This window comes from Micromys minutus (genome assembly GCF_963924665.1).
Source record: "Micromys minutus genome assembly, chromosome: 1".
In the NCBI taxonomy this organism is placed as follows: Eukaryota; Metazoa; Chordata; class Mammalia; order Rodentia; family Muridae; genus Micromys; species Micromys minutus.
The window spans coordinates 257,344,420-257,359,898 of NC_137969.1; the positions used below are offsets into that span (position 1 = coordinate 257,344,420).

Consider the following 15,479-nt stretch of genomic DNA (forward strand, 5'->3'; position numbering starts at 1 on the left):
ATCCACCTCACCTCTCAAATTACCCCCTCCCAACCACCCATGTGCTTGTGCACGCACACACCCACACCCACACACACACACACACACACACACACACACACAAATGTGAAAAATCAAAAAACACAAAATCTGAAACCAAATGTACATGAAAAGGCAACTAATACAAAATAGCATAAATAAAGTTTATAAGAAACAGACTCCACAAATATGCCATTGAGTTGGTTATTTTTCTTTGCCTCCTCAGAATAGGGCCTACCTTCTAGTGTGGTTAATACAGAAGGTAAGAATCCATTGAAGAAGACTTATTGTCCATTGTAAATAAGAACCAGTTGCAGATAGATTTGTAGCTAATGGTGGGAACAACTGTCCACTTTTTTCTTTCTGTAGAGAGTCCCATTAGCTTGAATCTATCTAAGCCCTATGCTTGTTTTTATATTCTGTGTGAGTTCATATGTGCATCAGTGCTATTGTTTCTGGATGAAATGGTTTCTTTAGAGTAATCCATTGTTTCTGGTTCTTACAATCTTCCTTTGAAATGGTCCATTAGTTTTGAGGTGAAGGTTTGATGAGGACAATCAATTTAGGATTAGTGCTCTGATATTTCTCACTATACAAATTATCCATTCTTGGTTCCCTCTTGCTTCCTATCTATTGTAAAACATCTCTGGTGATGGTTAGATGATCAACTGATTTAAGTGTATAATTATGTAAATAAAATTTGTTTTTTTGATATATTGCTTTATCAGAACAAGGACACATGATGTTTTTCTTAGGGCCATGACCAATCTAATTTCAGATTTTTGGCAATGCTAGCAGAGCCAGATATGGCTTCAGTTTATGAGGCCTGAAATTACATCAAAGAATAAAGAATTAGGGCTGGAGAGATTGCTCAGTGGTTAAGAACATTGATTGCCCATCTAGAGGTCCTTAGTTCAATTCCCAGCAACCATGTGGTGGCTCACAATCATCTGTAATGGGTTCTGATGCCCTCTTCTGCTGTCTGAAGACAGCAGCAGTGTACTCATATAAATAAATTAAATTGTAAAAAGTGAAGGTTTAATCCCACAATGTTTGTGTGCCCATTGAATCAGCATAACCCACAGGCAGGGTTTATAGCTAGATTGATTATGACCTTTCTCATCTGATGTCATACAAAGTATATCCAGTACTATGAACACTAATCAGTCTGAGTGAAGCTTCTCCTTGGTTACAAATGCAAATTATTTGTGTTCAGTGAGACATGAAAGTGTTGTCTTGAGCAATATAGTGTTAAAATTAGTTTGTGGAGAATAACAATTAGACTTCAGAAAAGACAGAATTATTTGGGAGTATCCATGAGCACTATTTAATCAATGACTCAGTTTGAGAATAGACAAGTTATTCTCATCTTCAGCTTCAATTCTTTACTGAAGGTGAACATTACAATAATTTGGAATCTTCTGCTTGTGAGAATTGGAAGCCTAATATAGCAAAAACAAAAACAAAAACAAGAAGAACAAAAAAAAAAAAAAAACATAGCTCTAAACTACCTGGTATAGGCACCAAACATCTTTTAGCTTTATAAAGCAAAACACAGAATCTTTCATTTACATATTAATAGTGGCCTAGAGTGAATAACAGGAATAAAAAAAATTTAAAACTAAAAGTGAACAGGAAACCACAGAGGCCAGCAGGAAATATGTGACCACTCCCTCATATAATATAATAGGAACAGAGCTGAGAACCAGCCTGAAATACTGTACAGCTGAAAACTGGGGCTGTGTCAATGTGTGATCTGAGCACAGTAGTATGTGGCACACTGCAGTGTCCACACTGGTGATCTGGAGGAATGCTCAGTTGTTGGAGGTGTCCTTGGAGATTGTGAGCCGGCTCTTCAGGGATGGGTTGTAGTACTTGTCATCATTCCACAAAATGTGTGCCAGCCACTCCAGACCCTTCCCTGAAGGCTGCCGAATCCAGCCCTCACCCATACTATAAGTGCTCAGTGAAAACCAAGAGAAAGAGCAAGTCAGACTGAGGGTCTGAGAGGGCTGCAATATTCCAGGGCCAGACTCTTTCAGAGTAACCTGGGACAGGACATCTGTGGAGAAAAAGAAGAGGGAGAAGTTAGGTGGAAACACGTGAGGATTGAAAAGTTCATCCCTTAGGAAGCCTTGGCACTCACATGAAGGGACAATCAGCAACAGGAATGAGCAAAAAAGCCTGTCCATGGCTGCACACCAGTGAGTACAAAGGCCCAGCTTCAACTTTTTAACCCAAGTTTGGTGGATCCAGGACATTTGCATAACATCACCAGGTGCTGACTATAGTGGTGTATTTAAGTTTTCGGACTCAAGAGGTATCAGTCTATGGTGGAAGATTCAGAAGTCTTCATGAGAGATCATTTTTGCTTTTCATACAGAGTAGGTAACACAGAAGACCAGGTTCCTCAGTACACAAAACGTCTGCTGAGTTATGTTAAGATGCAGAAGGGTTGAGAGTGACCCTATCTCTAACATGAAAGGTTCTGACACTGTTCACTCATCTAGGAATCATTTCTCTAATTATATATATTGCATTGAGGACAGAGGAGGAACTCAAAGGGGAGATTTTACTCCTACCTTGATGACATTGTTTCTGGGGACTATGTGAGTCTTACCACTATATATTTTCCACACATTGGTACAGTAAATATAGACTTCTTGATAGTGTAAGAGTATATGACATCCATTCATTGGTTGGGTACAAATATTTTCATCTGACTTTTTCAGATGTTTGTTGGGTCTTCGCCAACCCCTGTGGTTGAATTATGAAAAAGCTCATGAGGTGGGAGAACCTGTAAAATTACCAGCAGTTTCAATTAAACTGGACCCCCAAGATCTCTGATACACTATATAATCAACCATGCAGCATACATCAGCTGATTAGAGTCCCCCAACCCATATACTGCAGAGGACTACCTGATAAGGATTCAGTCCGAGTAGATGTGACAGATTTTATTAAAAAAATCAACACCCAACACAATCAAGTCACATTTTTGAGTAAAATATCCTTATATTTTTAAATGTTTGAAAGACAAAAATATCAAGGTATATCCAAAGTCATAAAATAAGACCTTAGCACAATGTTATATCAACATAAAAAACAGAAAACAATCCCAGAATGCTTAGTTCCATCTGACGCCCTGAATACTCAGGGTAGAATCAGCCATAAGACCTGCACTTAAATTTGGGTTCCTTTCCCAGGCACTTGGCGATGTTAAAATGACTTTTTATCTATAAGTAAATTGTGTTTCTTGAAATAGAAGAATTTCTGACATTGTCTCCATAGGACTCAACAATCATCCCATACATACTCATGTGGCAGAAGTAAGGGTCCACAAGAAGGCAAATATCCTGGGATGAATAACACAGAGGCTTAGTTACCAGGCTTGGATGAAGGATGCAGAGGGCTAGAGATACAAATGCCGATTCCTGAATATTGGAAAATCAGACAACAGACTCTTTAGAAGAGAGAGTATCATATCTAACCAGGAAAACAGATGTTGCATTTCAGGTGCTTTGTTGATGGAGGACATAAAATTGTGATGTGAGCTGCAATAAAGAAATATATTCTTTTCTAAGTTTTCAGATGTGCTGAAATTCCTGGTCCAAGTCCATAATTGTACAGGAAGAAATGTGGACAACATGGAACAAAATTTAAATACACAAATATGATTAATAAAACTTTATACAAATTGAAAATATAAAGCACCCTGCAAATATTGTCCAAATATGAGAAGATATTACTATAAATGTGGATCACATTTATTCATTCACTTAGATTTCTTCACAGACATGCTCTACAGCTTTCATAATTCCTGTGCTCACATATACTTGGTGAGTGATTCTATTTCCAACTAAACTAGAGTGGTTATAAATTTCTAATCAGTGCCATTAGCATTGCAGGGTTTCCATGTTCATCACAAGGACATGTGAGGAGAAAAATCACTTCAGACTGAACATTTATTAAGTAAGGTGGAACAACCAATGCATCCTTCAGAAACTCTCAAGCACTTGGATTGCAAAGGAGGGTAAAATCATGGTATTCATTTGAGAAAGGAGGTTATATGTTGATGGTATGTGTACAAGGATTCCAGATATGCACAGAGTAGAGCAGCAAACAGATTTCTTTAAGATGACATATAAAGTCTGCTACAAGAGAGAGAATATAATCGTATGAGGTGCTATTGGCATCTAACAAGAGAAAAGAAAGTGAAAATCTTAACAGAAATTATTAGGACTCTCAAGTATATCCAGAGTAGGGTGGAATTCTAAAAGACTAACAATGGACAACTGGTTCTTGACAAGCTAATAAAACATTTGCAGAGCAATTCTGAAAAGTGGAATAGATACAAGTACCCATGCCTTGGACAAAATCAAACTGACAGACTCACATCTCTTAAACACAAGACAGGAGAGTGAAGAAGCTGGTGCCATGAGTGCTGAGAACAGGTATAGGTGGCCAAGGCATCCCGATGTTGTAAGGAACATTGTCTGTATTCCTGTGTAGTTGGTAATAGTGTGGTATAGATGTCACCTCTTCACTACCTTCAGACTCTTTTTGGCAAGGCCCCACGCAATAAAAACATATATTAGGGCTTAATATTGCTGGTTTAATAAGCTTTTAGGGGGAAATATAGAGAAAAGTAATTGATGAAAATAAATATATAAAAAAGAACTTCTTTGAAATTATACCCAGCTCCTTCCTCAACTCCTCACCTGAGCTGTGGCATCATATTTCAGTGGGACCAGGTGTCCTACTCTTTCTCAGCAGAGCTACATTGGATAAACAGTATGGATGGAACATCAAGAGCCATGTATCCAAAGCACAATCAATCATATTTTCCAGTTGAGACAATCCGTGCTGTCAGGGAAAGAAGTTGCAGATAGATTTACAGATGAAGTTGACTGTGATAGTGATGATCGAACATTGCACACATCATGTTTGAAATTTTTTTATAAATCATTTGCACATGCAATTGTTTTTTCCTTTGTTATATTTAATATGTAATAAACAGAACATATATGCAATTAATTAACAAAGAACTTTTACTGTCCTATATTTCTATTCTTGTCACAGTTTGGTCTCTGAAGTTGTGTGATGTTAGGAGAGGAAGCCTCAGAATCTACTGAGACTGCCTCACTCCAGATGTTTCTCTGCACCTGTCCTTGTTTCTTTCCTGGTGACAGTTGGATTTACATTGCCCCCTGCTGGTCCCGTATATCCTCCAAGAAATTCTTTCTGAGCTCACTGCATCTCCTGCACAGTACAAAGCTCTATCTTAGTAGTGAAAGAACTTTGCTTCAGGTTGAAGTAGTTCTTGAATGGGTAAACTGACAATCTCATGGATTTCTCAGTGACAACTCCACACATTTTACAGACCTTACCCTCTTTTCTTTGATGACACAGGTTCTTCCTGAAGGTGAGCAGCCATGAGGAGACTCTCACCTTCCAACTGTCATGAGCCATCTTCACACAGTGTGCAGGGCCAGCCTTAGTGTGGGGAGGGTCTTGAATCAAGTCAGGGATGGGAGTGGCACTAATTCAATATTGACTCCAGGTCAGTAGTAGATGCAACGGTCAGGTCAAGTGCTCTGTGTTTACACAAGGATTCTCCTCATCCATCCTTCCTCTCATGCTTTTCCTTCCCCCATTTTTCATTCTTTTTTTCTCTAGATTTATTCATTCTTTCTCCTGACCACAAAGCCTGATAAAAGCTCAGTGTTTATTTACTAAAGTAATGTCATCAAGGCTTTTATCATTATTAGTAATTATTCTTAATATCCTTAAATTTACATAAAATCTATGAATTCCAGATAATTAACTCCAACCCTGGTTTTCTAAAAAACAGACAATAAATACAAAGTAAAAGTAGATTTTTTAATAGGATTTACACAGCCTATTCCTCACAGGTTCCTGGACAAAGCTTTTATGGTTTTCTAGTACAGTAGACAGATGTCTTTAGTAACATTTTTCATCTAAGAACATGTTTCTTAACTTCACATCCTTTCAGGACTGAATTCTGATTATACTCTGAACAATTTAAACAAAGACATGGTACTTAAGGTATGGGTACTCAAGCAGAGGTTATATACATTAAATATATATATATATAAATATGCAACAAAAATATCAAATGTATTTATTTATTAAGTTTTTAGTCTTTGCTTTTTCTATTTCTATTGAAAATACATTTATTCCTGCAATATATTCTGATTATAAATTTTCATCTCAAACACCACCTCAGTCTTCTCAGGATTAAATCTGTTACTTTGTCTAATGAAAAGAAAAAACAAATTAAGATGAAGTAAACAACAACCAAATGGGAATAAGATAAAACAAACAAGCAGAAGAAAATTTATCAAAAATAAATCAAAAGAAATATGTGTGGATGCAGACATATATTCCCAAATCTCTATAGAACAAAGATGAGCAACAGGTATGCGAGGGGCTATGAGAGTCGATGCTCTATCAGTGTAGGTCCATGTCCTAAAGAGGGGAGTGACTGTATGGATGATTGCTGAGGTTGACATCAATATGGGATCAAACAGGTATGATATCAGAACCTACCACCATTACCAGGTATGAACATTGTGTTGGTAAAGAGTCCTATGAAAAGTGATTCAGTGTTATTTTGACCAATCTACAGATATTATACTTACATGCCTGTGAATTATATAAATATATCTCACTTTAGAAGAGACTAGAATTTTAGCTGGAAATTTGCAACAAGAGCTGAAAACACTTCTGAGATCATTAATTACTTAAGACTCTGAATGAGTCTTTGATTATACAGGTGATTGTGATTTTCATTTTGTAGTTCAAATTTTTGTTATACATTATTCCCAAGAATTTCAAAAGATTTCTGGTAACTCACGACTTAGTGTTGTCTTTATCATACTTAGCCTTATGTTTCTCTTTTTATTGTTTTATTGAATAAGAAAGATGTCAAGTAAGGTGGTCACTGGTGAGGAGTTTCACAAGGTATGGAGACCTTTAAGTTCATAGAACTACCACCACTTTATTCATAGATGTCCATTTACAAAGGTGACAACAGCACCATTGGTCTGTGTGGAGGAATTTGAAAATTACTCTTTCTGGGCAAGTCAAAAGATTGGTCTATCTGTCATCTCAGACTAATAACAGCTTTTCTTCCTCCAGGTTTTCTGACACACTCAGGATGTGGTTACAACACTGTGTGTCTTGCACAGTAATAGACGGCAGAGTCCTCAGATGTCAGGCGGCTGAGTTGCATGTAGGCTGTGCTGGAGGATATGTCTACAGTCAGTGTGGCCCTGCCCTTGAACTTATCATTGTAGTTAGTATTACCATTTCCAGGATAAATCTCTCCAATCCATTCCAGGCCCTCTCCAGGCCTCTGTTTTACCCAGCTTAACCAGTAGCTGGTGAAGGTGTAGCCAGAAGCCTTGCAGGACACTTTCACTGAAGCCCCAGGTTCAGCCAAATCAGTTCCAGACTGCTGCAACTGAACCTGGCAGTGCACACCTGTGGAGAAAAGTCAGAGTGGAGGTCATTGTCACCTCAGCCCCTGTCTCCACTTCAGAGGTAGAAAAGTTGAGTCCCTTACCTGCAGTTACTGACAGGAGGAAAAGAAAGTTCCAGCTCCATTCCATGGTTACAGTCAGTGTGTTCAGTACCGCGGAGAAGACACTGAACACATATTGTTTTCTAGGTGTGGACAACCTATATTTACTGAGAGGGACTCAGGCCATTTGCATATTCATAAGCAGGGAACTTGTTAGATAAGAACCTAGTACAGTTACAGAAGAACTGGAGAAAAAATACTGAAAAGGTTCTTGAAGTAGGCAGCAGGATGTTCAGGTCCAAATAATATTTCTCTGTGAGAAAATGCATTCTAGACTGGGGTGAATCTTTCAATCAATTTTTGGCCTGAGCTTATTGTTCCACTCTGGGATATGTTAACATGTTTGTTTACATATAATGTTTCATGATGATGATGATGATGAGAAAAAAAAAAGATGATGGTGATAAGGATCAAAAATTCCAAATCGGCTAATTTTTATTTTAACGTCTGATTTCTAATATATGCAATTAATGCTTTCCTTTTCAAAAGCTTAAATGCTTCAAAACTCAGTAAAATAACTAAAAGTACTATTTACCTACCAATGATTATTGCAGGAACATCATCAATAAATAAATTATTGCAATATGTTATAATGTTTCAAGAAATAATTTTATAAGTAGGGCATGATTATAAATATATATGTATATATGTAAAAATAATACACATAACACACATATATATGTATACATGTACATATACAATTTGAATATATATATGCATATTTACACATATATGTGTATATATATATATATGTAATACCAGAACTTTTTGACATCAAATAAATAAGATATTTATATTGCTTTTGAAAAAATGAATGTAATTAGAGATAACTGTATAAATAAAGACAATCTCAAAATCACAGACATTAAATGAGACTCTCATAAGCAGGTCTTATATATTTCATAGTTACATACATCTATTTATGAAAATACATTGTATTGTTTCAGTAAAATTCTCTAGTAAGATAAATGAAAAATATCACTTATAAGAAGTGAAAGGAAAAATATATGCAGTGTACAAAACATACACATGAATTATCTGTACATAAAGTTGTTATTTCTATATTTGATAAGGAATTTTATCTTTGAAATTTTAAATAATAAATGAAATATGATACAATCTACCACCACTTGGTCCCTGTGATTCCCAGACCATAAATTAGAGTCACACACTGATGGCTCCTCAATGGAGGTAAAATCAAGTACCTGCTCTCAATTCAGAAAGCTGTGAGTAAAGGTTCTTAATAACCTAGTGATCTGAAGAATAGTCTGGGAAACTAGGGACAGAACACACCCTAATTATTCAGAATGATGATCCCAGAGCCTTCCATCATTAGAATATTACACATCCTTAATGGAACTTTCACATATACTATATAGCCTACTGACTTGTATGCTATTGGTCATGGAGAACACAAGAATCTGAATTTATCAAAAGAACCCACCCTCATTGTCACAGGAGCTCATAAAATGGGTGATATAATCACACTTTAAGCTTTATTGTACAATGTCATTTGGGCTGATTATGGACACAATTTTTCCTGGAGTCCCTTTATTAAAATCTTTTGTTTGATTTGAGTGCTGGTAAATATATCTACTGAGAGTTCACATTTGCACTAAGAACAGTTAAATCCCTAAAGATATTATTTCATGTCTTTAGACCCAATTCTCTGTATCTTAAATCCTCTGTTTTATGATGGTCTTTGATGCCTGGGTAAGATATTGGTGTCATTGAACCTCCTGTTGCTGAATACTCTGTCAATCATTCTCAGCGGACTCTCCAACCATGAATGAGTATGTAAATTTTTACACACAGTATATATGAGCCTCTGTGATCAAGGCTCAAACACTATTCTGGGTAAAATCATAAATATTTAGGCAGTTTGACTACATGACCATTAACAATACAGCTGAGATCACTAGGGTCTATAAGATTTCTAAACATGCGATTTAAGCATACTTAAATGGGATGCAGACTATTCTATAAAAATTAGCTGAAAATAATAAATGTAATTCTCTTCCCAGCAGTAACACTCTCAAATATGTACTTGGATGAACCTTAATCTTATTGTAGAGATGTTCTTGCATTCACCTTTATTCACAGCATGTTATTTATGATTTTCTAACAGCATATGGAGGAAGGAATTATCACAGATTTATAATATAACATAAATTGAAATGATTAATTTGGACATATAGAAAGTCGATATTACTCAATGATAATATATGAATTATCTGATCTATAAAAATATGGAATTGGAAAAATATACAGAATATGTTACCAATGTCCATTAGTCAAATGCTTAGTGTAATCATCCATAATTGATCCAAGATGTGTTTGGTATATTTAACTGTAAAAGCTGAAAGACTCTATTTGGGCCATTAGAGTATGAGGGATTTACAAATATCTTACAGTAAGAGATAAGTTAGTTTACTTATATAAAGAAAACCACAGAGGATACACAGCTCCCTCCATACCCACCTCATCTCTCTATGGGATTTATGGCCTCATTTTGCCATCTGCTGGTCATAAGATCCTCTGAAAATTGGTTTGTCATGGCTGACACTGAAGTTGCAGTGTCTGACTTAAGAAAAAAAAAAAAAAAAACTAAAGGCGGCTCGTACAAGCTGAGCAACTGGTGAGTGGGAGACCTAGGCTGCTAGGGAGCAGAGGGATCTCTGCGGAGTGCACACGGAAAGGGCACCCCCTGCCCTGACCTGCCCTGTCCTCCCCGATCCAGTGACCGGGAACAGATCTTAGGAACTTCTGTTCCCACCCGGAGACGACTTCAGGATGCAGAGCGGAGCCTGGCGGAACTGCCAGCCGGAAAGGCGGCTCTTACAGGCTGAGCAACTGTAACCGGGAACAGATCTTAGGAACTTCTGTTCCCACCCGGAGACGACTTCAGGACATTGAGCGGAGCCTGGCCCAACTGCCAGCAAGAAAGGCGGCTCGTACAGGCTGAGCAACTGGTGAGTGGGAGAACTAGGCTGCTGGGGAGCAGAGGGATCTCTGCGGAGTGCACACAGAAAGGGCACACCCTGCCCTGACCTGGCCTGTCTTCCCCGATCCAGTGACCGAGAAAAGATCTTAGGAACTTCTGTTCCCACCCGGAGACGATTTCAGGACGCAGAGCGGAGCCTGGCCCACCTGCCAGCCAGAAAGGCGGTTCGTAGAGGCTGAGCATCTGTGACCAGGAACACATATTAGGAACGTCTGTTTCCACCCGGAGGCGACTTCAGGACACAGAGCGGAGCCTGGCCCAGCTGTTACACAGAACCTGGGCTGCCGGGGAGTAGAGAGATCTCTGCGGAGTGCACACGGAAAGTGTACCAGAAACACAGACCAGATACAAGGGAAAGGCAAGAACATATCACTGACAAAAAAATGGCAAGAGGAAAGAGAAAGGGTATATCCCAAGGAAACCAAGACAATCTAGCAACACCAGAACCCAGCTCTCCCATAGTAGTAAACATCGGAATTCCAAACACTCCAGAAAAAGAAGACACAGACCTGAAATCATGCCTCAAGACACTGATAGAGTTACTTAAACAAGAAAGGGAGGAAAAGCAAAAAGATTCAGAAGCTTTTAAAGAAGAAACAAGAAAAACACTCAAAGAACTCAAAGAACGAGACGAAAACAGAACCAAAGAAATAAAGGAATGGAAGAGGAAAATTAAAACAGAAATTGACACAATAAAGAAAACGCTAAAAGAGATAAGCCTAGAGTCAGAACACCAAAAAAAGAAATCAGGAGTCACAGAAGCAAGCATTTCCAACAGATTACAAGAGATCGAAGAGAGAATCTCGGGGGCAGAAGACAACATTGCAAACATAGACAAAACAGCCAGAGAAGATGCAAAAAACAAAAAGCTCCTAACCCAAAATGTCCAGGAAATACAAGACACAATGAGAAGACCGAACTGAAAAATAATAGGAATAGAAGAGGGAGAAGAGTATCAACTAAGAGGCACAGTAAATATTTTCAACAAAATCATAGAAGAAAACATCCCTACCCTCAAGAATGAGATGAGCACGAGCATAAAAGAAGCCTTCAGAACTCCAAATAGGTTGGACCAGAAAAGAAATACCTCCCGAAACATAATAGTAAAAACATCAAGTGCCCAAAGTAAAGAAAGAATACTAAAAGCAAAAGGGAAAAAGGTCAGGAAACATATAAAGGCAGACCAATCAGACTCACACCCAATTTCTCAACAGAGACTATGAAAGCTAGAAGAGCCTGGACAGACATCATGCACTCCTTAAGAGAGCACAAGTGCCAGCCCAAGCTGCTATACCCAGCAAAACTATCAATCACCATCGATGGAGAGACAAAGATATTTCAAGACAAATCAAAATTCACACAATATCTGACCACAAACCCAGCACTACAACGAATTATAGGTGGAAAACCCAATACAAGGAGGGAAAATACAGCCTAGTAAAAACAAGAAAACTCCTAAACAAGAAAACTAAAAGAAGAAAAAAACACAGACACAACTCAACCCAAAAAAGCAAAAATGGCAGGAAACAGAAACAATTATTCCTTGATATCTATTAACATAAATGGTCTCAACTCCCCAATAAAGAGACATAAATTATCAGACTGGATACATAAACAAAATCCAGCCTTTTGCTGCATACAGGAAAGTCATCTCAGAGACAGAGACAGACACTATCTCAGAGTAAAAGGGTAGGAAAAAAAAACTTCCAAGCAAACAGCTCCAAGAAGCAAGCTGGAGTGGCTATTCTAATATCGAATAAAGTAAATTTCCAACCAAAAGTTATCAAAAAAGATAAAGAAGGACACTTTTTACTCATTACCGGGGAAATCTGTCAGGAGGAACTCTCAATCCTTAACATATATGCTCCAAATAAAAAATCACCCACATTCATAAAAGAAACTCTACTAAAGCGCAAAATATACATTAAACCCCACACAATAATAGTGGGAGACTTTAATATCCCACTCTCACCAACGGACAGATCAGGCAAACAGAAACTGAACAAAGACACTGCAAAGCTAGCAAAGACTTTGAACCAACTAGAATTAATAGATATATACAGAACATACTATCCTAAAGTAAAAGAATACACCTCCTTCTCACCACCCCATGGCACCTTCTCGAAAATTGACCACATAATTGGGCACAGAATGAGCCTTCATCAATATAAGAAGATTGAAATACTCCCATGCATCCTCTCAGATCACCATGGTCTACGGCTGGTCTTTAACAACAACAAAGACAACAAAAAGCCCACATACACATGGAAAATAAACAACGCTCTGTTAAAGGATAGCAGGGTTAAAGAAGAAATAAAGAAAGAAATTAAGGACTTTCTAGAATTCAACGAAAACGATAACACAACATACCCAAAATTATGGGATGCAATGAAAGCAGTATTGAGAAGAAAACTCATAGCCCTAAGTACTTCCAAAAAGAAACTGGAGAGAGCTCACATCAGCAAGCTGACAGCACAGCTAAAAGCCCTAGAACAAAAGAAAGCAGATATACCCTAAAAGAGTAGACAGCAAGAAATAATCAAAATTAGGGCAGAAATAGACCAAATAGAAACAAAAAGAACCATTGAAAAAAATCAACAAAACAAAGAGTTGGTTCATTGAGAAAATCAACAAGATTGATAAACCCCTAGCCAGACTAACTAAAGGGCAAAGAGAGAGTATACAAATTAACAAAATCAGAAAGGAAAGTGGTGACATAACAGCTGAAACTAAGGAAATTCAAGAAATCATCAGATCCTACTACAAAAACTTATACTCCACAAAATTGGAAAATCTGGAGGAAATGGACAAATTCCTAGACAGATACAAGGTCCCAAAGTTTAACCAGGACCAAGTAAACCATCTAAATAACCCTATAACACCTGAAGAAATAGAAGAAGTCATCAAAAGCCTCCCAACCAAAAAAAGCCCAGGTCCAGACGGGTTCAGTGCAGAATTTTATCAGACATTTATTGGGGATATAACACCAATATTCGCCAAACTATTCCAAAAGATAGACTCAGATGGAATATTACCTAACTCATTTTTGAGGCTACAATAACCCTCGTACCTAAACCACACAAAGACCCTACAAGGAAAGAGAACTTCAGACCAATCTCACTTATGAACATTGATGCAAAAATACTAAACAAAATCCTTGCTAACCGAATCCAAGAACACATCAAAACCATCATTCATCATGACCAAGTAGGCTTTATCCTTGGGATGCAGGGATGGTTTAACATAAGGAAATCCATCAATGTAATCCACCATATAAACAAACTTAAAAACCAAAATCACATGGTCATTTCACTAGTCGCTGAGAAAGCATTCGACAAAATCCAACACCCCTTCATGTTAAAAGTCCTGGAAAGAACAGGAATCCAAGGCCCATATTTAGACATAATAAAAGCAATATACAGCAAACCAACAACCAACATCAAACTTAATGGCGAGAAACTTGAAGCAATCTAACTTAAATCAGGGACTCGACAAGGCTGCCCACTTTCCCCCTACCTATTCAACATAGTACTGGAAGTCCTGGCTGGACCAATTAGACAGCAAAAGAAGATCAAGGGGATACAAATCGGAAAGGAAGAGATAAAAACATCACTCTTTGCCGATGACATGATAGTGTACTTGAGTGACTCCAAAAATTCCACCAGAGAACTCCTACAGCTGATAAACAAGTTCAGCAAAGTGGCCGGATACAAAATTAACTCGAACAAATCAGTAGCCTTTCTATACTCAAAAAACAAACATGTGGAGAAAAAAATTATGGAAAACGTACCCTTCCCAATAGTTACAAAAACTATGAAATACCTTGGTGTGACTCTAACTAAGCAAGTGAAGGACCTGTATGACAAGGACTTCAAACCTCTAAAGAAAGAAATTGAGGAGGATCTCAGAAAATGGAAAGACCTCCCATGCTCATGGATTGAAAAGATAAACATCTTAAAAATGGCCATCCTACCAAAAGCAATCTACAGATTCAATGCAATCCCCATCAAAATTCCAACCCAGTTCTTCATGGAATTGGAAAGATCAATGTGCAATTTCATATGGAATAACAAAAGACCTAGAATAGCGAAATCCATCCTCAACAACAAAAAAACATCTGCGGGAATCACTATCCCTGACTTCAAGCTATATTACAAGGCAATTGTGCTGAAAACTGCATGGTACTGGTACAGAAATAGGCAGGTGGATCAATGGAATAGAATAGAAGATCCAGAAATGAGCCCTCATGTATATGGTCACCTGATTTTTGACAAAGGAGCAGTAAACATTCAATGGAAAAAGGACAGCCTATTCAACAAATGGTGCTGGTTCAACTGGCACTCAACATGCAAAAAAATGAAAATAGACCCGTTCTTATCTCCTTGTACAAAGCTCAAGTGTAAGTAGATTAAAGATCTCCACATTAAACCAGATACACTGAAACTATTAGATGAGAAAGTAGGGAAAACCTTAGAACACATAGGCACAGGAGAAAATTTCCTGAACAAAACACCAATGGCTCAAGCTCTAAGGTCAAAGATTAACAAATGGGACTTAATGAGATTGCAAAGTTTCTGTAAGGCTAAGGACATTGTCAAGAAAACAAAACGGCAACCAACAGAATGGGAAAAGATCTTTACCAACACCACATCAGATAGAGGCCTAATATCCAAGGTGTACACGGAACTCAAAAAGCTAGACACCAGAGAATCAAATAACCCTATTAAAAAATGGGGTACAGAGCTAAACAAATCATTTTCAGTTGAGGAACATCGAATGGCCGAGAAACATCTGAGGAAGTGCTTGACATCCTTAGCCATCAGGGAAATGCAAATCAAAACAACCCTA

General features: G+C 37.7%; 1 gene segment (V, D, J or C); it reads right to left on the reverse strand.

The window, feature by feature from the left end:
- Positions 1 to 7,207: 7,207 nt before the first annotated feature.
- LOC308418525 (Ig heavy chain V region VH558 A1/A4-like) lies at positions 7,208 to 7,655 on the reverse strand. The segment is given in 2 exons: positions 7,610 to 7,655; positions 7,208 to 7,527 (listed from the first exon to the last, which is right to left on the reverse strand).
- Positions 7,656 to 15,479: the final 7,824 nt, after the last annotated feature.